Here is a 22,759-nt window from a genome sequence, read left to right on the forward strand (position 1 = left end):
GAAGTTCTGCATTTAATATTGAGATTTAATTTTCGGAGGGATTTACTAAATCACTGCTATTATAGATGGGGAAAGACATAAGTAAACAGAGACTGATTGATTCAGAGAACTCAGCTCCTTGCTTGGAAGAAGAGTGTCTGAATGGGATCCTATAATGGATGTCTGGGTGTCAGGGTAAAATATCGATGATCATTTCTATGGTTCAGGTCACTGGAGTAAATGAAATTCTATCTTAGAGAAGAAAATGGATTTGCATTAATTCTTGTTTGGGATGCACAACTAATAAGAGAGCTATTTATCAGGAAATATAACATTGTGTCTCTCTGTTATTTATTGTAACATTTTGTGTATTCAATTTCTACAGTATTTTACTTGGGATCTTTTAGAGAACTAGAAAATTGCTTTCATAAATGCACAAGAATAAGCAAACAATGAAGAAAAGCCACCCCTCATCTAATCTCATCTAGTACCTAATTTAAAGTGGCAAAATACCAGGAATTCAGAATTAGTAACGCTTCAGAACTAATACTGACTTGTTAGAGATTTGTGATGTTAGAGCATCCTCCTGTATTACATAGACAGGAACTGGAATTTCAGTGTCAACTTGTAAGTAATTCCAACTTGTCTATCTATATATCTTTGGTTTTGAGGTAGGAAAGGCAAACAAGTGAGGATCTTTTGATATGAATGCATAAAAAAATAGTTAAGTTTATTTCCTTTGAAAAGCATTTAACATTTCATATCTCCTGCCAGCCCAGCTGGGACTCTTTAAAAGTAAATGTTTTCAAGAGTTGATCAAAATATTTTTGGCATGGGGTTTGGGGTTTTTTTCCATCTTTTTTTTCTCAGAAAATGCTGATGGGCCAAACTCAAAACTGTTAAGTTTGGATGAATTTTTCATTTTATGGAACATTCAAAAACATTTTGAAACTGGAGCAGGACGGCCCTGCATGTTCAAAATAAAAAAAATATGGGTTTATTTATAATTTATAAATTTATTTTTATAAAATAAGGTAATTATTATACCAAAAATAAAAATAAAAGGCAAAATCAAGCAGTATTTTGGTACTATTAAAAATATATTATTTTCCCAAAACACTGCAGGTAAAATGTTTTTCTCTGAACATTTTAGTATCAACGTCATTTGCTGCTTAACCTATGTGGAAAATAAAAGGTCTTGGTCCCCAGAATTAGAAATAACAAAGACTCAGTCCACTGGGATTCCAGTTTTACCACTGATTTTTAAGTGGAAGACAGACTTGGACCACTGTGAGGGGTGGCCTCATGAAGCTTGTGACAATTATAATGAGATAATGATAGATGAATATGGAAACATACAGATGGCAGCTGGTGGTCCATGAAAGATGCAGGGAGACACATACAATTTGTTGTATTGGTTAAGACAGGTTTATTGTCCATCAGTGTACTGTGTGGAGTATATTGTGAGTGTCTGGTTTCTGTGTGTTCCTTCCCTGAATAATACTTGGACTTGCTCTGCCAGCAATAACTTACTATTTTAGTATGTATCTCATTTGCTATGCATTTCTGGCATTCAGTTTTAGGCCATATTGCATTTCCTCCACTGAAAAATGAACCTTTCTTCCCAGCCTTTCTTCTCCCCTTCTTGAAATGAAACAGCCATTAGTGTTTTTCAAGAGTACCTGGGTACCGCATATGTTGGTTTTCCTTGGGTTTGAGATGGATTGCCGTGGGTTTACTCATTAGTGTGATGAGCATGAGAAGATGCTGTCCTGGGACATGTGCTGCGTGTCCCGGCAGTACAGGGATAGCACAGGTTGGAGAACTTGACATGGGATCCTTTTTAATGGAAGTTATTGTGTGGATAGTATTGGATACCAAAACCTATTCTCTTTGTCAGCTGGTCCAGATACCAGCTGATACCAGAGCTCCTCAGCATCACTCCTGCCAGCCTACTCTAAAATGTGAGGGATATTTTGGGGCCATTGGTTTTCACTTTGTACTTAAGTGTTTGCTTGAGAACCTCAGCTCTGCTGTGGCCATTTTGCCACCAGCGGCTCATTTCAGACACAGGACCTGGTATTGATTAGAATTGATTAACATTTTTATAGTTCTTCTTAGTATAGAGCTGCGTGCCTTGCACCCACTTGACAGCTGGTTATTTACATCCTAGAAGGGTAAAATGTCTCATCTTGAGTAATCAAAGGAGTGACAGCGGCTGTTCTGCTAATGTGCTATGGTGGTAATGTGCTAAGGGTCCTGAAGGTGGAGGTCTGTGCAAAGTGCAGAGTCCAGTGCCCCTGCCCTGAAGGTCTCAGGAGACCTTGCAAGGCAGAGAGGAGGAATGGAGGCACATTTATTTCTTCTTTTATTTGTATTTCTGATCTCTGCATAGAAAATAAACACTTTAAGGCAACTCTAGAAGGAAAGTAGAAAATGTAATGTGCATACATTGAAATCCTTCAAGCTTTACTTGTACTTGTTTTTGTTGCATTGTGAGTATTCAAGATCACTTGAAAGATTTTTAGTTTTCTTGTGCTCAATTTCTTTATCCAAAAAATATTGGAAATGTCCTGTCTTTTCTCCTCTCTTTGGAATCCTTCAGGGGACTTAGATGTGACTAGCTAGTGTTTTTTATTTCCCTTAATCGAAAGCTTGGAAAATTTTGATCCTTAATAAGCATATCTTTTCTTCCAGCTATTTATATGGTATCCATACAAAATAGATGTTAACATTGCTGAAAAACAGTTTTAACCTATTTGATGAAAATAATTTCTTTCCCTCAAGCAGAGGTCACTGTTATGGTTGCCCTCATTCTCCTTGTTCCCCACTCATCAAGAGGGTCTTTCAAATAAATACTGCAGACAAGGACTGAATTTAAAGAAAATGTGGCAGCCTGCTCGTTCAGCTCTCTCTGTACGTTATAAAGAAACAAAGAGATCTAAAGACTAGATTTAATCAAGTACTCCATGTGTCTTGGTTTGCCTAGGCATGTCCTGTACTGCTTTGTTATTCAGAGCACCTCGAATGCTCACAGCTGGTCTTACATGGCCTCAGTTTCTAGAAAGTGACTGCCACCCCAGGTCTTAAGAGTGGCTGCACACGTGATGTGGGCACAGGTGCCTGTACATCCATCCTGGTTTTCTGAGTGGCTGCTACCATTCCATAACAGTTCAGATTCTGTATCACCATTAGTCAAAACTGATCAAATGCCCATTCTCCCTGCTTCAACTCTGCTGCCTCCAGGGACTGTGAGCCCAGGCCACAAAGGGCATGCTTCCATCTCCATCTCAGATGTTTCTCTTCCCTTTCCGAGGCAGCTGCTCCGTCTCAGAGGAGCAGCTATTGCAGGCTCCTCAGCCAGGCTCATAGCTGCCCTCTTATTTATCAGTCTCCCACCTACTTGAGCTAGTAAATATCCCACCACTGATTGCTGCTTCTGAACCACCACACTGTGTTCCTTAATAAGAATATTTTTAAAGTACTTTGCACTTAGGTGACATGTAAGTTTATGTAGTATTATTTGTTGGGTTTGGATGAATTATGGCATATTATATTTAACTCTTCTTCATATAGGGTGTTGCACTATCATTACCAAAATTTGCAAACACTACCTGCTGTTTGACTGGGCAGTAATGGAAATGATGTAGTGAGTCTGAACTTGATGGCAACCAGGAAATCATGAAATGATGCTCATATTAAAGGACCTGCAAATTTATCTGGGAAGCATCTTTGCAGGGGAATGAGCTAGCTGCACATTCAGTGAAATTGGCCTTGGATTTGGGGATATGTAGAGGTCGTAGTAAGATTCAAATGCATTTATATTGGTGATTCAGAATGTAATCATTTCCAATACCACATATTCCACTTAGTACTACCTTTACAAGTAGATAGAGGGAAAAATTAGCCTGGGGGCATGCCCAAATTTTCTTAGAGAATCAGACTACTAATTTTGCACAGGTGTCTGTGTGTTTTGTGTGCATGTGTGTAATCCAGTACTTGCAGAGCCAGTCAGCCAGCTATTATTCTCTGGAAAAGGCAGAAGCTAAAATCTGCTGTGGATCTGCTGTGGTTCTTTTTTGACTGACTGACTACTATCTAGGTTAATATATTTTACATTCCCTTGTATTATAAATATGTCTATTGTAAAGGATATAGGAGGCAACAACAATAGGTAAAATTGCAAAATAGTTTTTGTTACACAGCTTCCTGGATTCAGATGGCCAGAACTTAGTGAGACGTCTGCATTTCTGGATAAGAAATCCCAAACATGGCCTATGTCCAAAGATGAAAACCTGATTTTAGAAGTTTTACAGATCCACTTAACAACATTTTTGAGGGAGAGCAAAGTGGAAATGTTTGCATCTAAAGTAACTTTCAAATGCTTCCCTGGGAAGGTGGAAATTACGAAACTTTAAACCTGATGGCCTGAGCAGGCTCGCACAGCAGGGCATTTTGTGTGCTGCAGATTTTGGGGATTTTTTTGTTAATGATAATTTGAAAATCAGCTGATGTTTGTACACAGCACAAATCCCATGAACCCTGCTGTCAATCTCCACGTGAATCAGGTATGCACGAAAAGTCAGGCAGGTTTTATAATTAGCCGACTGATCCAGTGCACTGCTTCAAGCTGTCTCAGAAAACTTTCCAAGCATTTCAGGGAATGCAAGGTCATGGCAAACCAACCTTTTTCTTGCAGCAGCTCAAGCCCATGTGTACCCTGTTGGCTGGAGGGGATCGATGTCCTCAAAGTAAATAAACTTGGCTCCATATAGGGAGTTCAGAAGAACCTTTGAAGATTGGTGCCTTGTCGTCTCAGTGGAGATATCAGAGCCCTGGGTGCTTTTTGTGGAAAAGTCTCCAAGCAGGCGTGCTCAAGCCTGCTGACACTGCAGGCACTTGAACAAATCCATGTAACCCTGCTGCAGGGAAACTCTATTAAAGTTGCATAGTGGAGCACTCAAAGCCAAATACATGCCAAGAATAAGGTTAGAGTTTTACTCCCCCCATTCCCTTACTGCCCTGCATTCATTCTGTTACTTTGCAGTTGCCTCACCTTTTGGCTTTTTTTCTCTGGGAAGGCACAATCGGGTTGGAGGAGAGTGCCCAGGGCAAGCAGAGATGCCACTCATGCAAGTAAGCACTGTGCAAGAAGCTATGATGTCCCTGAGGACTGCCCTTGGGATGCACATGGAGTGGTGCCCTCACTTATCAAGCAGCATGATGAGAAGCTGAGTGCTACAGGTTGGTTTTAAGGAGGAAGGAGCACGTGGAGCTGATGCACCTTCCCAGAGAGAGCAAAGACTACTGGCCTGAGTGTAGACCCTGAATGCAGTTGCTGCTTTTTTGGGAACAGGGACTCAGAGGAGGTCTGCGTGGGGAGTTGAGGGCTGGCAGTGTTATCAGAAATAAATCTGAAAAAGACATGTAGCAGCAGGGCTCAAACCAGACTGATTTTTTGCTGGGAAGGTGCAGCACACGCTGGTTGCTGGAGGAGGTTAATCAAAATTAATTGGTTGTGTGGATTAGGGGTGCCCTTGCCTGTGCCGGCAGAGTTTCATCTGCGAAAGTCTGAGGACTGTGGTGAAGAGCAGGATGGGTGCTGGTGGGGATGGAGCATGGACAGCATGTCTTTTCCTGACCATCAGCCTTGTCACCTCTGCCCTGTCCCCAGAGCTGGTGTGCATGTCATGGGCCTGGGCCAAGAGACTGCCCCACACCACAGTCCTCAGACTTTTGCAGACTAAACTCTGCCGGCACAAGCAAGGGCAACCCCTACTCCCACCTTGCTCCAGGAGCAGCGGCTAAAGTAATGAAGATCACATCAGCTTTGTATCTTCCTTTCGCAAGGTGTGCGTGCTGCCATTCTGGGTCAAATGAGGGGGATTTGCTACGGAGAAGCACCCCAGTGCAGGTGGCTGCTGACACTGCTGAATGCTTTAAGCAGTGCCTGCTTTTTGCACCAATGTCAACAATTGTACTGCTAAAAACAAGAGGAAGTTAAATTCTGCAGACATATTTTCAGAGTGTTTCATATCACACAGATCTGTTTGGGATACCCAATACTGGCTCCAGCAGAATTTATCCTTTAGGAAGCCCTAGATGGAGGAGGAGGCATTGCTTACTTTTAATGAGGCCAGTTAGCCTGAAGCAATCCACCTGGCTGCAGAAACAAGTTTTGTGTGATGCTGCTTTTGCTCTTTCCAAATATTTGGTGTAAAGTTGAAGCATTCTAGTAAGGCTATAGCCAAATGCTGACTGCAGTCTCTGGGTGTATAAACCACAAGGAAGAAAAAAATAGATGGTTTTTGCCTTTCTTTGAAGAATTTATGTCCTTGTTTTAAAAAGAACATCAAAAACTGAAAAAGGTGCAGGAGGGAACCATGGAAAAAAGAAAACACAGTGACAGGCACTGAACACCTCAAAGAAAGCCTGAAAGATGACTTGATGTCATATATAAACTTGGCCATAAAGGGATAATGACAGTAAAGGACTAGTGAAGAAAGGATTGTCAAGGACTAATAGTTGAAAGCCGATACCATTGAAATTCCAGCTGGAAGTAAGTCACCACTTCAATGGCTCAATAAAGGAGCTAATGAATGAAATTTAATAACTCATCATATACAGAGGTCAGACCAGATAATTGGTTCATTCCTCTGGGCTTAAATTCCGTGAATCCAAAAACTGATATACCTTCTGCAATTTCATCAAGGAAAAAATATGTATGAACTAGCAGACACATTTCCTCAATTCTGAACCAATTTGAAAATGTTTTCTACAATCTAAAATGCAGTTTCAGAGTGTTAGAAATTCAGAGATATTTTACCTTCACTTTTTGGTAAAGTTACTCTGAGATCAATTATCTCTGAATTATTACTGTGTACAGTTTGGCAAGTGTGCATAATTTTAAATAGATTTAAGAAAATATTTCGAAAATAATATGAACAAAGAATCCATTAAAAATAATGTTTCTGAACTGAACAGTATATTTTTCCTTTGGGAAATTAAACAAATTATTTTGCTTTCAGACTGGTATAAATTAAGAATGATTAAATTAAAGTCAACAGAGTGACATTTCTCATATTGGATGTAAGCAAGTTTACACTGCAGTCCACCAACAAGGAACATTGTAAAATGTGTTCCTTGCGGGTTTTCTGCTTAAATTATTCGTAGTGTATAATTTATCTGATAGATTGGAATCCTTTTTCTCTCAGTGAAATATTTGCAGGCTGCCTCCAAATGCTGGAAGTGTTTTCAGTCACTAGGTGTTTGTGGAGTTCACTTTTACCATCTGCATTTTGCTACCTGTGGGCTGGTAGCCAGTGGGTCGTGTTCATTGTATGTCACTGTCCCAGGTTGGCTGAGGCACTGCCATCTTTCAAGCAGGATGAATATACACATACAGTGAATGGAAATCCCTTCAGGAAGCAGCAAGGAGTAGAGTCCTCCATGCTGGTGCATGCAAGACCTGTGAGGCCAGCTCTACCTCAGCCCCTGCAGCTGGACAGTTCCTGAATTGGACCAGTGCCTCCTGCCTGTTTTCTGTCCCCTTCATCCCCAGCAAAACTGGCTTATCCCCTCTGGAGCCCTTACCTTGCAGTATCCAGCATGTGGAGTCACGGTCACACTGGAGCATGAGCCCTGCTGCCTTTGCCCTGTGAGGTGCCTGTTCCTCAGTACCCTGAGCTCACACAAGGGGCTTCCCACTGTGGGAAAGAAAAACGCAGAAGTCTCCTCATGAATGATCTTTTTCTTATGTGTTTATATTTACACGCATATATTCATATCCATGCGTGCCTCCATATGCACACTTAAGTATTCATAAGGAGTAATTGGTAACCAAAGTCAGGGGAGTGGAGGAAAAGCCTCTGCCACATGGCTGTCCTCATAAATTTTCCTCCTGTGTGAGGTGTAGAAAACGTGCAGGAAGAACATGCATTCATTGGTATGTACATAGGGAGTTCACATTTCTGGTGTGTTTGAATTGGTGTATTGATAAAAATGTGATTTTAACTGTTTGGAATGATTGCACTGAAGCACTGCTCTTCATGTTTCCCTTGCATTAGCCTCTGTCAAACTGATCTCAGAATAGCCTCAGACTTGGAATCTCTGAATTTAATTACTGTTAACACTAGAGATGTTTAGTTCCATTTGAGGGACAAAAAACCTAGAAACTTTCAGGAGTAGAGGTAGATTGTAAAGATAGCAGCATTGAGAAGTTTTTTAGCTGGTCTGTAGTAATTAAGCTTATTTCCATAGTAACATTATCAGTTCAGCTCCAGAATTTAGAGATTTTTGTGTGCCTGGTAATTAGAACTAATATCCTAATTTTAGCAGAGATATTACGTTTGTATTTGGCAAGAGTCTTGTAACTAAGCAAACTGATCGAAGAGTGAAATAATGTTGCATTTTTCTTGATATGTCTTTCTTGGATCACTTCAGACTGCTTAACTAACTAAAAGCAAATCACTGCAGTCTGCTTTCTCAGTACATAAGAGTGAATCTACCGTTCAGGAGAATATATATATTTATACACACACACACACATGCACACACATATACATATATATATATATATATATAATATATATATATATATATATAAAATATACTTACAATTATGAAAGGTTGCCTATCTGTGCTGTCCTTGGCGAAACACAAAGGCAGAGCCAAAGCACAGTAATTCAGAATACCCATACTGTTCTCATCTAAATTGCTCCAATATAACTTGTCAGTAGCCTCTCTCTGTGATGACCGTTTTGCATCGTTTGCCACTTAGCCTAGGAAGGGGAGGGTATCCTGTTTGCTCACAAACAAGCCACGGAGTCATGCAGTTGGGAACTGCAGGGAAGTGAGTCCCCCATCCCATCTTGGTCTCACTTCTCACCTGCATTTTTGCACAAAACCTGTCAGGACTTCTGCCTCTGAGACCTCTTTCTTCCCTGACCACAGCTGTCAAATTTGTTCAAAATTGGCCAACAGGTTCAAAGGTGGCTAAGGAAGGATTGACAAATGTATATGTGGAGGTTTGACTCCAAAAATCCAATTTCCAAGCTCCTCCACAATTTGGGTCAATGCAGAAGAGAAGTTTTCAGACAGACACAACTCAGCATGGGGGAATTATATCAGAGTTTATTACTAATACAATAAATACTATAGAAACTAAAAAGCAAATAAATACACAGTATTAATATAATCTCTACCACCCCTGGGAGTCCTCCCACATCAGTTCAGAAGAAAACCCTCCAGGAAAATAGTTAAAGTCTCTCTCTCATTGGGGTATCAGGGAAGGGGTCTTTTGCACCCCTTCCAGCTCCTCAGCTTCTGCTGAGGTCTCCTCCTGGACTGCAAAGGAATATTTGCTTTACCAGGTCTTCATCGTGAGGTACAGGGAGTCAGCTTTGAGTCCTTTCCCCCTGGTTTGTGACGTTTCCTCCCAGAGAGTAAGATGTTCATTCTTTCTCTCCAGGTTGCAGGGTTTCTGGGTCTTGCTCAGTCTTAATTATACCCCAAATAGTTTTCACCCAAAGTCCTTACCCAGAAAAAATCTGCTTGGTTTGAACTCTCTCTGTTCTGGCTGTTGCATTAGCTCAGCTTCCCCGTGTCACGGGGAGGCATTCCTTCCCCTGCATTCCTTCTTCGGTTTTTGGCTGCTCTCGCCCAAACCTTGTGTAGAGCCTCCTCCGAGCCCTTCGGCCCATCTCTTCAGTCTCAGCTCAAGGTTGCTACCTTCCCTGACATTATGGGGGGGAGAAGGTAGCAGTGAGACTGCTCTGGTCTCTCTCCTCTGCCTGGAATTCTTCCGGCTCTGTACGATCGCAGCTGCTTCTCCGGCTCCCGACCACCCCTTGACCCGTCTCTGGCTCGGCCGTGCCTGCCTGCTGGGGGGGCTAGCTTCAACCCCCTGGCTGGCCTCTCAAGTCCATGCCACTGCCTCTCCTGGACAGTGGGGGGAGAAAAGCCCCCTAGTCTTTGGCCACAAGCACCCGGTTCAGTTTCAGTACTGTCCTGGGCTCCTCCAAGCCCATCCCAGGGGGAGGAAAGAGGGCCTGGCCTCCCACAAGGGGCCCGCAGGCCTCTCTCCTCTCACCTCATGGCTCCAAATCTCTCTCTCACACACTGCCAACAACTTCCTTCCAGCTGTTGTAATATGCTAAATTCACAGGGGCGAAATACAGCTCCGATTGGTCCCTGATGGGAAACTCACCTGGGACCAACCACTTCCAGGCCCCTCCGGGAGGGGAGAGGAGGGTGGCAGCTCAAACCACCACAACTGTGATCATGTAATGCTTAATTTCCTTAGAAGCAAGGCTAAAAAGTATGCAGTGTTTTGACAATAAATCCCTGTGTCTAGGCAGAGCTCATAAAGACCTGTTAGATCACCTACCTACTGGGTCAACATAGTTTGTGGTTTTCTTTAAAAGATTGTATTTTCCCTATAGTCAATTTATTTTTTCAATTCACTCTTTAAAATAAGGCTAAAGTTGCAAATACCCCACTTTTGAGTGGCACAGCAGGCGCAGCATATTCAGGGGATATATGATGGAAAATAGCATTAGAAGACTTGTTCCTGTTGCTAAGGAGTTCTGAAGGTAAGAGAACAGTTAATGTATTCATAACAGACTTATACTCAAAGATTTGTAAATAATTTATGATTTTCCGTGAGAGGGAAGCCAACTACCATAAAGCTTGGACCCAAGTAGAAAATAATTTTGTAGCAGCAAAGGACTTTGGATTTTGCAGATGCAGCAATTCAGCTATAATCCCTCTGGCAGGGAATAAACCCCCAAAACTATTTAGTCAACTTACCATAGAATATCTATGGACTTATAAGTTAGTCTTTATGGCCTCCTGGGGTTCTATCACAATTTGGCATCTACTTTCCCCTGAGGAAAATGAAACTCCTTGCAGTATGACCCGTATTTTGCCAACTTGTATTTATTTGCAAAAAATACTATTATAAATCTAAATTAAAGACAGCAGAGAAATACACTGTTGGCATATGACCCCCCCCCCCCCTTTGGTGATGGATTTGTGTGTAAATTGGCAGATAGTAACTATTTTTAGGAAATACTAGTGAAATAGACAGACATACTTTGCATGTGAATCATGGTGGCCTTTGGGAGTCTGGAACACTGATTTCTTTTGCCATGAATTTAAATAACTGAACTACTGTTAAAGTATGAAAAAATCCATGCAAATATTTTTTTGGTAAGATTGCAAGTAAAAATCACAATGGCTGCTCAACAGACAGCACTGGCAAAGGAGGCAGCTTACAGACTGGATTCAAAGGAATTGCCTTTGTTCCCAGTTAAGGTTAAGTTTTTTTTATGAAGGTAAAATAAAGGTGTGAGCAATGCATTACTGTAATCAAGATCTATTCCAAAGTCTGAGTAGTGATGACAGCCTTTCTAGTTACAGTGAAGCAACGTTGCTTGTGCTCTACAAGAGTAAAATGAATGGAGCGTGTCCAAAGAAGAAGAATGACGAAGCTGGTGAAGGGTCTGGAGCACAAGGTCTTATGAGGAGCAGCTGAGGGAGCTGGGGTTGTTTAGCATGGAGAAAAGGAGGCTCATGGGGGGACCTTAGTACTCTCTACAACTACCTGAAATGAGGTTGTAGCCAGGTTGGGGTCATCCTCTTCTCCCAAGTAACAAATGACAGGACAATGAAAATGACCTCAAGTTGTACTAGAAGAGGTTTAGATTGAAAATCAGGAGAAGTTCCTTCCTGAAAAGGGTTGTCAAGCATTGGAAAAATCTGCCCAGGAAAGTGGTGGAGTCACCATCTCTGGAGATACTTAAAAAACGTGTAATGTGCCGCTTGGGGATGTGGTTTAGTGGTGGACTTGGCAATTCTGGGTTAATGGTTGGACTCAATGACCTTAAAGGTCTTTTCCAACCTAAATGATTCTATGATCCCTTTGACTGGCTCAAACAAGACAATTTTGTCTCTAAGAAGGGAAATGGACAGAAAGTGGTCATGGTGATAAGAAGTGCTGGTTGCCTTTTCCGTTGTTAGTAAGCAGCTCTCTGGTCAATTCAACCAAGCTGTCTTCACTTGGGAAAGTTTTCCTGTTTGCTGGGAGCCACACTCTTGAAGGAGGTGGAGGGTTCGAAGTCCCTTGCTAACAGCCAAACTATGGTCTTTCTTTAAAACTCATTTTGGGCTTTTGGACACATGTACTCCTGAATATTGCATTGATATACAGCTCCTGTGAGACTGGATAATGTTACTCAAAGTCTTTAATTGCAGGAGAAGTTTAGTTCTTTTACTTACTTTCACTCATTATCGTTTTCAGTTTTCATAGTTGAGAGAGAGGCCTTTGAATTTATTCCTTTGGGGTTTTTCTTAAAATCATTTTGAAGACAGTGGTTGAGTTAACAGATGGAGATATATCTTCACAAGGTGTGTTTCAATGTTCCTTGGCTTCAGGAAGGGGGTCAGTATAGAGAACAAGGAGATTTCTTCCCACTGACCTCACATTTTTGTAAGGTTTTATTTATTTTATTTATGGGATTATGGCAAAATAAACAAATTAATTTTATGGATTTCTTGGTCCTCTATTCAGTGAAAAATTGGGATCTAGAAGAGGTGTCTATCACTTATAAAAGCGTAATTTGCAACCCTCAATTTCAAAAAGATTTTATGAACCATTTATGGGCATTTCTTGATTCAAAGCAAACAAGTAATTGCTGTTCTAAAAATTCTGCTTTCCTAGGAGACTGTATCCAAAGAACCTTTTTTCAAGTGCTGGTGCCCTTAGCAGGAAAACATAACTTGCTGAAATGAAAGAACAGCTGAAAAAAAATATATATTTATAGATTCAGCTATTACAAAAGAAGTGGGTCAAAATGTGCCTTTTTGCCCATGAAACATAGTAATTTTTTTCCTTCATGATTAAGATAAATCATCTTGGCTATCTTACTGTGATAACTATGTATTAGGATTGACATTTAGGTACAAACTGGTGGGAATCTGGTCTGCTGCATACAAATGAGGAGGCCCTTGTGCAGAGGACCTTGTGCAGAGGCATGTCTTTGGCCTCTCTTCATGTGATTCTTATGCCTCCTGCATGAAAAATAGAATTGCAAAAGGGTTTTTTAAGGCTGCAGTATGTTGTGGGATTTATTGCAATGAGTAACGGGAACTGCAAAGCCAAAGTGTGCTATCATATTTTGTCTGTAAAAAAGGGATTTCTACAGCCTGCTGCAAAAGGTAAGTTGAGTAGTGTTTCTGAATGAATGGATAGTGTGTAGTAGTAAATAAGAAAAAGAAGAGTTAGTGGTGTATAGTGTCTTTATTTTAGCCCTCCCTTTAAACTTCTTTCCTTTAAACTTTATATGTAGGACATCATAATCTGTAATGCAAAATCAAATAAGGAAAGCTTCCTATTTACTGGTGCAGAATGTGGGGATTACTTTTGTTAAATATATTTGAGACATTTTTTTCATTTTCTCTGCACTGTGATACAGAATTTAACTGAGGAGTTAAATTCTCCTGTTAAATGGGAAAGGTGAAATGTTAGGGATAGTAAATGTATCTGGCCCGAAACAAAGGAATTATTGGGAAGGATGAAAAGAATTTCTCTGAAGATTTAATGGAAGATTAGTGGCTGGCATTACCTTCTAGCGCCAGAAACAGGATGGTGAACCCCTGGATCAGAGTTAAAAGTGAAGAGGAAGTTGTCATCTAAAAAGAGAAGCTTCCCCGGAGGCCCCAAACCTGGGAGCACTTACACTGGTAGCCATGAATGCATATGAAAGCTCTACTTTAGGTTTTTTCCTTCCCAAGTTCTTAGGTAAATCCTTTCATTTTGCAAAGCTGTCCTGCATTGGTGCAAGGGAACATACCACTAGACACAACCAAGTCTGCTCACACGTAACCACACAGCAGGCAGAAGGGTTTGCAAATATCTGTTTCTGTCTAACAAGAGATTGGAGGCATCAACACTGTGTATTGGTTGCATGACTGGAACAAAGGGAAACTCACTGGGATCTGCTGGAAGAGTGATGTCAGGAAACCTGGATACCTGATAAAGATAGGGGTATTCTGATAAAGAACATTTAAGCTTCATAGCACATGGCAGGTATGTTATGGCTTAAATACTGTGCTTCTGGTCACCCTGAATTGAGTGTGTTGTTGCATATTGTTGTTGAGAATTTACCTGATTCTGTTTATTTTAGCTTTTAATATCTCACATACAAGACTATTTGGCAGCTCACTCTTTGCAGGTCATTGCTATATTGTTGACTTGTTGTCCACAATAAAGTGAAAGGGAGATAAATTGCAATGTTGGTTCTGTGTTTTTCACTCTACATGATCTCTGAATGCTTGACATGACTGTGACCCACTCCAGGCATCACTGAAATATGGACATTGAGCAAATGTGTAATGATGTGCAGGTGCACTTGGGTGGATTGAGACTCCAAGGGAAAAACACCTCATAAGTTTGCAATTTCAGGAAACCTTTAGCTAAGTAGTATGTTTGTAATTCTGTTAGTGTTTGTTCATGGAAGGAGGGCTTCTCACAACACATCTTAAAAGCTAAGGAAAGCATTTTCAGACCAACATAATACTCCCTTATGGTCATTTAAATGACCACAAAAGATGGCTGTTCAGGTAACAGCTTGGCTGGTTTAGTTTAAAAGTATTATGCAAGAAAGTAGTTGGTGAACCTGGACTAGAGGACAAGGAGGTTTGTCTTAGAATTATTGGAAAATTGTGTGTTCAATATTGAAAACAAACATAACAGGTAAAACTCTAGTCATTGTTATGGTTATTGCTTCAGAGCAATCACACTGATATTAGTAAAATCAATAATGGAGATGGAAAGGAATATCTACTGCTCAGGTATACTTAAGTAAGACCTACAATGCTGTGAAACAATTTTGCTATACTTTTCAAAAAAAAGCAGCAGTGCTTAGTAAAATCAGTTAAATCACTTAGAGGAATTAAAATGCTGATAAGCTAATAGTGATCCTTCTAATTATTGGATAAATTAGCATAAAAGAAATAAATAATGTATTCCTGGATTTACAAATAGAGGTAATTTTATTAGAATGATAATTTCTTGATTGCCTTTTTTCTGAATGTTTAGGTGTGATTTTTTTTTACAACTGGCAATAAAAAGATACATAGAAATTAAACCACTTCTTAAAGAAAGTACACTATACAGACGTTAATTGCTTGCTCTTTGATTCAATAGATATATTTACTTTCAAATAATTTATGAAGGCAAATGCATTCACAGAAGTTTTTAAAAGTTTGCCTATTTAGGCTCACATCACAATAGTATTTGGATTAGAAGTGTACCTACATTCCAGAATTCACATATTTTCCAATAAAAATACATGAAGTCATGTTGGTAATGCAGCATGCAAGAATAGTCTGTGAAAATATTTCACAGAAGAAATTATAGAGGTGATAATTTAATTTTTGTTTCCAAGTTTGTTATTTTGGCTACTGCCTTTTTGTCTGCTTTGTTAGGTGGGTTTTGTAATGGCTGACCAAGAGTATGAGGAGGGATGCGCAGGGAGACAGAGCAACACGTTGGCTTTGGTAGTCTAACCGTGAAAGTCTCATGAATTTCAGATGCTGTCAGACTTCAGCCATGTGCTGAAAGGGGGAGGAGAAATAAAAATAGATGAATGCTATCAGACTTGCCATTAGGTTCAGAGGAGTCATTCTGAATTAATTTGAAATCTGTGCATTGATCAGTCGTTGGTTTGGATGACTGACATTGTGTTGTAAATATCAGTAAAAACTGCTGAGCATATTGTCTAACCTTTCCTTGTAATGGCAACATCAATCATTCCATGATTAACATTCTCATAGGCACTTTTTTCATCTTCTGCTGTAGCATCTCTTCCAGTAAAAGAATGGATTAACAGCTGAGCACTGGAGGAAAAGAGTCTTTTCTGAAAGAGACTCCATGAAAGTCCATAGAAAAACATAATTTGTCATGTGTCACTTGGAATAATGAAGCACAGAGAGATACCTTCCTCATCCTGCAGAATCAATAGTTTTTTAAATATAAATGGAAATACATAACTGAGAATGAGGATTGTTTTTCCACTGAATACCTGTAACCAAATTATATAGTAACTTTGATTTATAAATGCCTTATTTTCTGGATTGGGAAAGATCAGTCTAATCACATTACACATTTCTCATTTTCACAGCCAAAATCTCATTCTTATGGGATATCAATCAAATGTGTGCCTCCTCTCACCCATGTCTTGAGTATGAATAGTTAGTTATCTAGGAACATTCAGGAACAGAATGTAGTAAAGAAATCCAATGTCAAATAACAAGATAAAGCAAAGAGAGAAAAAATTTTACCTGCATACTAAAATATAACTTCTATTTTTTAAATTTTCAGAGCACCCTTTTGAAGAAGTAGTACAATGCTTGTACTGTAAACAAATAAGTAAAGAAGAGTGTATGCAATACATAGCACTGTAAGAGGTTAGTTTATTTACTGTGCTTTCAGAATATTTTATGAGTATTTAACATTGATTTTTCTCTCTACTGTCCTGGGAGGGGTTATACAATAATTTACATGGCCACTAGAATTTTCAAAGTATGTGTAATTCTCTCATCAAAACAATTCTGAGAAATTAGAAAGTTATTTACCTACACTCTCCCCAGCGCACACCACTTAAGCTGGCAACAGGTCACTGTCCCAAAAACTGCATCCATTCGTGTTTTGGAGTCAGTAACCCTATGAGCCAAAAATTTCATTTTCTTTGACTTCTAAGACCTGAGACTCCATCTTGCCATAAAAAGAGCTGCATCCACGCTTGAAAGCTGCTCACAGTGTGTTCAAATCTCACAGCCCCTCACAGGTCCAAAGCTTGTGCTGAACTGCAAGCTGCAACTCAGGCAATAAAATTAATAGAAAATCCTTAATAAGATAGTTCAAATATGATCTAGTCTGGTGCTTGTCAGAAAAAACTGAGCTGTCATTTTAATAGATATTCTATAAGTCAAAGAACTTCCCTATTAACTTAAAGTGAATTGTTATTTTTTCCCCATTTTGATATCTTTTCACGGCTTCTGATGAACAGAGAGCAAGAGCTTTCCCCAAGGAGTATCTTCAGCAGAAACCAAATAGTAAGCAATATAGTAGGCACTCAAGGTACATCTTGCAGACAGCTACTCTATTCCACATAGTCTAATAAATACCTCCAGAAATAACTCTCGCTTAAAACTGGAAAGTAGCATATGATTCCCAGTTTATGTACAGCTCCATACTTTGGTTTTGGACTTGCACTGGTAGGGACAGAAATACATATTTTCCAGCAACGTTTCTGTGTCCTCCACTCTTGGTCAGATGTACAAATTAAAAAAGAGATTGCAAAATAAAAATATTTTCTAAATATCTGATCTAAGTGTTCTTATCCCCCATCAACCAACCTGGTTTTAGACGCTTTGTATTAGTTATTTCATAAGAAAAAGCAGCCACATTGAAGCTGAAACTAGGTGTCTGTTTTAAACTGACTTCTGATCCCATACCTAACTTCCCAACAGGGAAGCCTTATCCTTTTGAAGATCATGTGCTGCATCTCAACACTGAATGAGGGATTTCTGGGAATGATAGGGAAAGAGACTGGGGTAAACTTGTGAAAGTTCACCTATTTCATAGGTGAAAGTCTCAGTTTGGGGTGTTTGTTCTACTTCTGAAAGAGCTGGACTAGACTTCCCATGTGTGCTTTTTCTTTGAGGACTTCCTTTGGGCTCTGAGCATTTTGTGGGAAATATTAGGTCACCTGCAGATATGTGCAATAGACTCATCACCTGAGATTGAGAGGGGAAATGATTAATAAGATTTTTTTGAAACTTGATGGTAAAGGCTTGTTCTACTTTGTGACTGACACTTTTTGCAAATTATTTAGACCACTTGTATATTAATTAGAAGCTGTATATATGATCATATTTATTATATTTTTGACAATGTGTGTTCTGAATAATGCAAAAAGGGTGGTAACTTAGCAAATTGGTTGTGTACTAGAAGTTGGCAAGGTCACTGGGGAAATTCAGAGCTATTGGTAGGTGTCAGAAGTGTTCAGGGTTTTAGGGGAAAGGAATGCCTTTGTTTATAAAATATGCCAAAACTCCTGGTATGTAAGGACATAGTAGGCATGAAACCTATTCCCTGATAGGAGTAAGGGTTGTAGTTTATAGGGGCACATCTTCTCACTTTTTCTGCCTGGCTGTTGGTTTCCAGCCATGATCAGACATGGAGATTGGTAAAGAGATGATGCCTGGTACATCAGCAACTACACTACAGAAGTAGCATCCAGAAGTTCAATTTGAGGATGGGTATAATACACAAGAGCTGTTTAATATAGCTTGATGCAGCATAATCCTTGTGTCCTGCTTGGGATATACTCTAGATGGGTGGACAACTACAGGGGTGGAAAACTGGATGGTTTGTTGGGTGCACAGACTGGTAGTTAATGTTCACACTACCTGCAGACTATATATGAGTTGAATTCCTCAGGACTTTGTGTGGGGATATATCCTGTTTAACGCTTCTGTCAGTAACTTGGAGGAGGAGACACAATATCCCCCCATCAACTTAGTGGATGACACAAAACTGGAGAAGAACTAGGGGATATGCTGGAGGGTAGATGTGTCCTTCAGAGGGACCTGGACAGGGACCCTTCATGAGGGTCAACCTCATGAAATGGGAACCTCATGCTATTAAATAAAGACAAATGCAAACTCTGGTAGTAGTGATGGACTAATCTTCTGCTTTAGTTCTACTGGACCAGCAGTGTGCCCTGACAGCAAAGATGGGCAACAGCATCCCAGGCACTATAATGAGGAGCAAAGCCAGTAGATAAAGGGAAGAGATTATCCCCTCTACTCAGCATTTGTTAGGCTGCATCTGGTTACACTGAGTCCAATTTTGGGCCTTCCATTAGAGCAAAGACATCAACAGATTTTTGATACTTGAGGGAGTTAATCAGATGCCCCTGAGATGGTGAGGCCTAGAGCATTTCCCATGTGAGGAGAGGCTGATGGAACTGAGTTTGTTCAACTTGGAGCACAGGCAGCTTTGCAGGGGGACTTGACAGCAGCTCCCAGTGCCTACAGGGTCACTAAGGGGATGGAGCTGGGCTTTTCATGATGGTTCATGGCAGGTGGACAAGGGACAGTAGATATAAAATGAAGCAAGAGTGTTTCAGGATGGATATAAGGAGAACAGGGCACTGTTCCACGAGCACAGTGAAACTCGTGCAGTCTACCTGTCCTCGGAGGTTTTCAGGACAAAACTCTGAGGAACCTGGTCCTGAATTCAGTGTTGATTCTGGACTAGAGACTTCCTGAAATCCTCTCCAGCCTGAAAGGGTCAATAATTCTACGTTAATGGGTCTTTAAGTGAGCCAAAAAATGCTGAAGGTAGGATCTGTGCAGAAAAGGGAAGGAGGAAGTGAGTGCTTTTGTCTGCAAGAAAGCAAGATTTTTTCACCTGCTATCTTTTTTTCTTTGTTGAAATTCAAATTCTGTCTGAGGTTTTGCACATTTAGGAGATGATTGCTTTCCAGTTTTGATAATTACTTTATATACCAATTCTTCCAGTCATTAGACACAAATTGCAGTTCTTTGCAAACAGAAGATCTGTTTTATTGTCTGACCTGACTAGTAATGAAGTATTTTGACAGTATCTGGGCTAATTCCCTGCTGTGTAAGCATATGTAACATCTTTGAAGTGAATGGTACTACATGGAACTGTACTTGTGGTAAGTTTGGCCCATTTTTAGTAAAATAAAAAGGTTTTGTGCTCATAAGTTATTTGAATGTTCAGACAAGGACCTGCTGGTAAGCAATTATAAGAAAATCTTTCCTCTGACACAAGAAATGTCAGATTTTTCCATGAAAGCCAAATGATTCCTCTCCTTGATCTTAAAAGCTAAAATGTTGAACTGGAAGTCCATCTATTAAATAGGTACAACACTCAAATTGATGCATGATCTTATATCAACTCCAGTGCTGTTAAAACACAAAAGTTATGCATCTCATCTGAGTATAGACTTTGGGAGAGTTCAGGCAAAGTGTGATGAATTGCCCTGTCTTGGAAGACCTGTCTTAGGTTGAATCCTCTGTGGACGTGGCTCCTGCTCTCTGTTCACTGTATGGAGAAAGCAAAGATGATTAGCTTGGACTATACACCTAAGTTTCAGGTGGCTAAAATTAGCTAAGTCCTACCCACAGCTACTACATTTATCTTCAGCTTCTCTTTTTTCTCTTTTTTTTTTTTTAATTTCATGTCTCTCCACTCACCCACTGTCTTCTGCAGTTTTTCCCTAAATCCATTGTACGTGTTATTTCCTTTAATTTAACTGTGATCTCTGATGCTGGAATGGCAAATGGGATTCTACAATACTTCTGCTCCACCGTATTTGCTGAAACACTGATTCTCTTAAAGCAGTTAAGTACTGAAAAAAATCTGTAGAGATATATACAAGGCAGAAACAATAACATAAAAGCATCTTGCTAACTTATAAAGAAAGAGCCAATTGCAAGAGTTGTATGTCATTCAGTGAAAGGGAAACCTCTGGCTCCTAGTTGAGGACAAATCATAGCATGATTCTCTCACATCCTGTATTACACATCTGCCCATCAAAGGTAGCCACAGCCCAACAAGCTTCAAGAAGACAGAGCAAGATCTGCAGAAAACAGTGTGAATATCCCAACAAATAGCAGGGGTTCCTTGTTCCCAGAAATGCCACTGTTTTCTTGGATGACTCAGGCCCTAGGGAATGTTACTGGGAGCTCCCAGGGGCACTATCAGGAGGTTCAGCAGCAACATCTCTTCCCTAGACCTGCCAACTACCCCTTCTCATCTCTGTGTGGCTTGTCCAAGAAGGATGTATCTGGCCAAGTCTGGTGTTACGGAGACCCCATGAAGAGAGAGGTCTCTGCACACTTTCAGATGTTGGAGGGGACTTTGGAGTCATATATAACCTCCCACGGGGCTGAGGCTCACTCTAGGACTGTGTCCTCGCCATGGCCTTCAGTGGGGGCTGCTTAGCTCCTCATGGAGGAGCTTTTGAACCTCCATGAATGACACACTGAGCTGAAATGGAACCCAGGGCTGCCACTGTCTGAGTGTGACGGAAAACCCGCAAACCCAGCAGTATTTTTCATCAACAGATCCAGTGCCAGTGTCAAAAGATGTTATGAACCAATGGCCAAGTATTTCACACATGTAATGCAGTAGGACCCAAGCTCCAAGATCAAAAATATTTAAGTATAAAGATAACTGATGTTCGCAGAGATACCTTAAAATTTTTTCTCCTGGTGCATGTAATGTGATTTTTCCGTCTGTTTGCCACATAGCTGAGGAATGCAAAAGCTAGAGTATGGTAAGATTATAATCAGATTCATCTATTTTTCAATTACTGCTGGGCATATTTTATTTCTGAGTCTGGGACTAGATCCAGAATTTTTAGCCTGATTGTGGATAATACAGGTTACAATTTTTTCCTCAAAGTGTGGGACTGCTTATTTTTCCTATGTTTGACATTATATAATTGCAGTTATTGTAATTATAGGTATTCATTTTTTGTGATGAAATGTGGCTAGTGTAACAACATTCTTTAAAAAGCTGTCTCTGTTTTGGTGAGAAAGAAACATTTGGCAGTATCCCATTCTGCCATTTAATTGAGTCATGTGAAATATTTGAGCTGGGAGAAGAAAAAAAATTCTTAAGCCCCAGAACATATGAACTAGACATGTGTCATCATGGCCCAATTCTGGTATTAGTGCAAATGATTTGGATGCTGTATTAGAGGTGCTGTAGTAAAACAGCAGGAAATTCAGAGAGGAATAAATTAGCACCGTGAGGGAGACATCAGAATTCAAGCAAGGACATCAGCTACCTGCCAGTCATCTCAGTGAATGTGACTGAGACCCCATCATGGCAGACCAGTGGTAGGAGCTAGGAGATGTATGTGCTGCTGGATTTCTCTTCCCACAAAGGCACATCAACAGAGATCTCTGGAACTGAAACAAAAACCTTTCTTTTTCCTAAGTGTCAAAGTGGTGATAGAGAAGAGACACAATTTCTAGGTTTAGATTTCCTTGTTAGAAAGAGTTCTTTTATGAGCCGGAATTGTTTTTTTATCTGTGCAAAGGTATGGATGCATATGAACCTCAGTGTAAACAAGCTGTCAGATTTCACTCCATTTAGTACCTGCAGTTCACTCCTTATTTCTTTGGACCTTGAACACCTGAGAAGGTAGGTTATAGACCCTTGCCTTCATGTAGCATGTGTTCTGTTTATAAATCTTAAATCTGCTTTTTCACCTATATCTAAAATCATAGATTGGGTATAGAAAGGCCGGTCAGCAGTGTTACATTAAGCAGTGAAGCATCCTAAGAGAGTCTAGATGAACTCTGTCTCTGGTATGCTCTTCTGTGTGCTTCCTTCAAGGATAATGATCTTTTGCTCCAGAAAACATTAAATTATTCACCTCACTGATACATTTTCCTGTGATATACTGTAGGATACACACTTTGACTTTTAGGTAGATAATTCTGTGAAAGATTATCTACAAATAGTCTAAGAAGCATCTAGTAAAGGAGACCCTCTATGAAACTGTGGTATGAAACATCTAGAATAAACTGACAGATGGGAGCTGGAATGTGGGTGTTTTGATAACATAGGATTCTGCTTCTGCTAAGTGCTTTCTATGTACGTTTCATAAGCTGATACTATGAAGTATTTTATGATCTCCTTTATCTGTATATGCTTGCTATATGT

At 40.1% G+C, this 22,759-nt stretch overlaps 1 protein-coding gene across 1 annotated transcript in view; it reads left to right on the forward strand.

Annotated features, from left to right (window-relative positions):
* MTUS2 (microtubule associated scaffold protein 2) overlaps nt 1-22,759 on the forward strand; it is a 249,632-nt gene that overhangs the window by 13,717 nt on the left and 213,156 nt on the right. The window lies entirely within an intron of this gene.

Source organism: Manacus vitellinus, unplaced genomic scaffold, assembly GCF_001715985.3.
Source record: "Manacus vitellinus isolate BGI_N305 unplaced genomic scaffold, ASM171598v3 scaffold_2_pilon, whole genome shotgun sequence".
NCBI classification, from domain to species: Eukaryota; Metazoa; Chordata; class Aves; order Passeriformes; family Pipridae; genus Manacus; species Manacus vitellinus.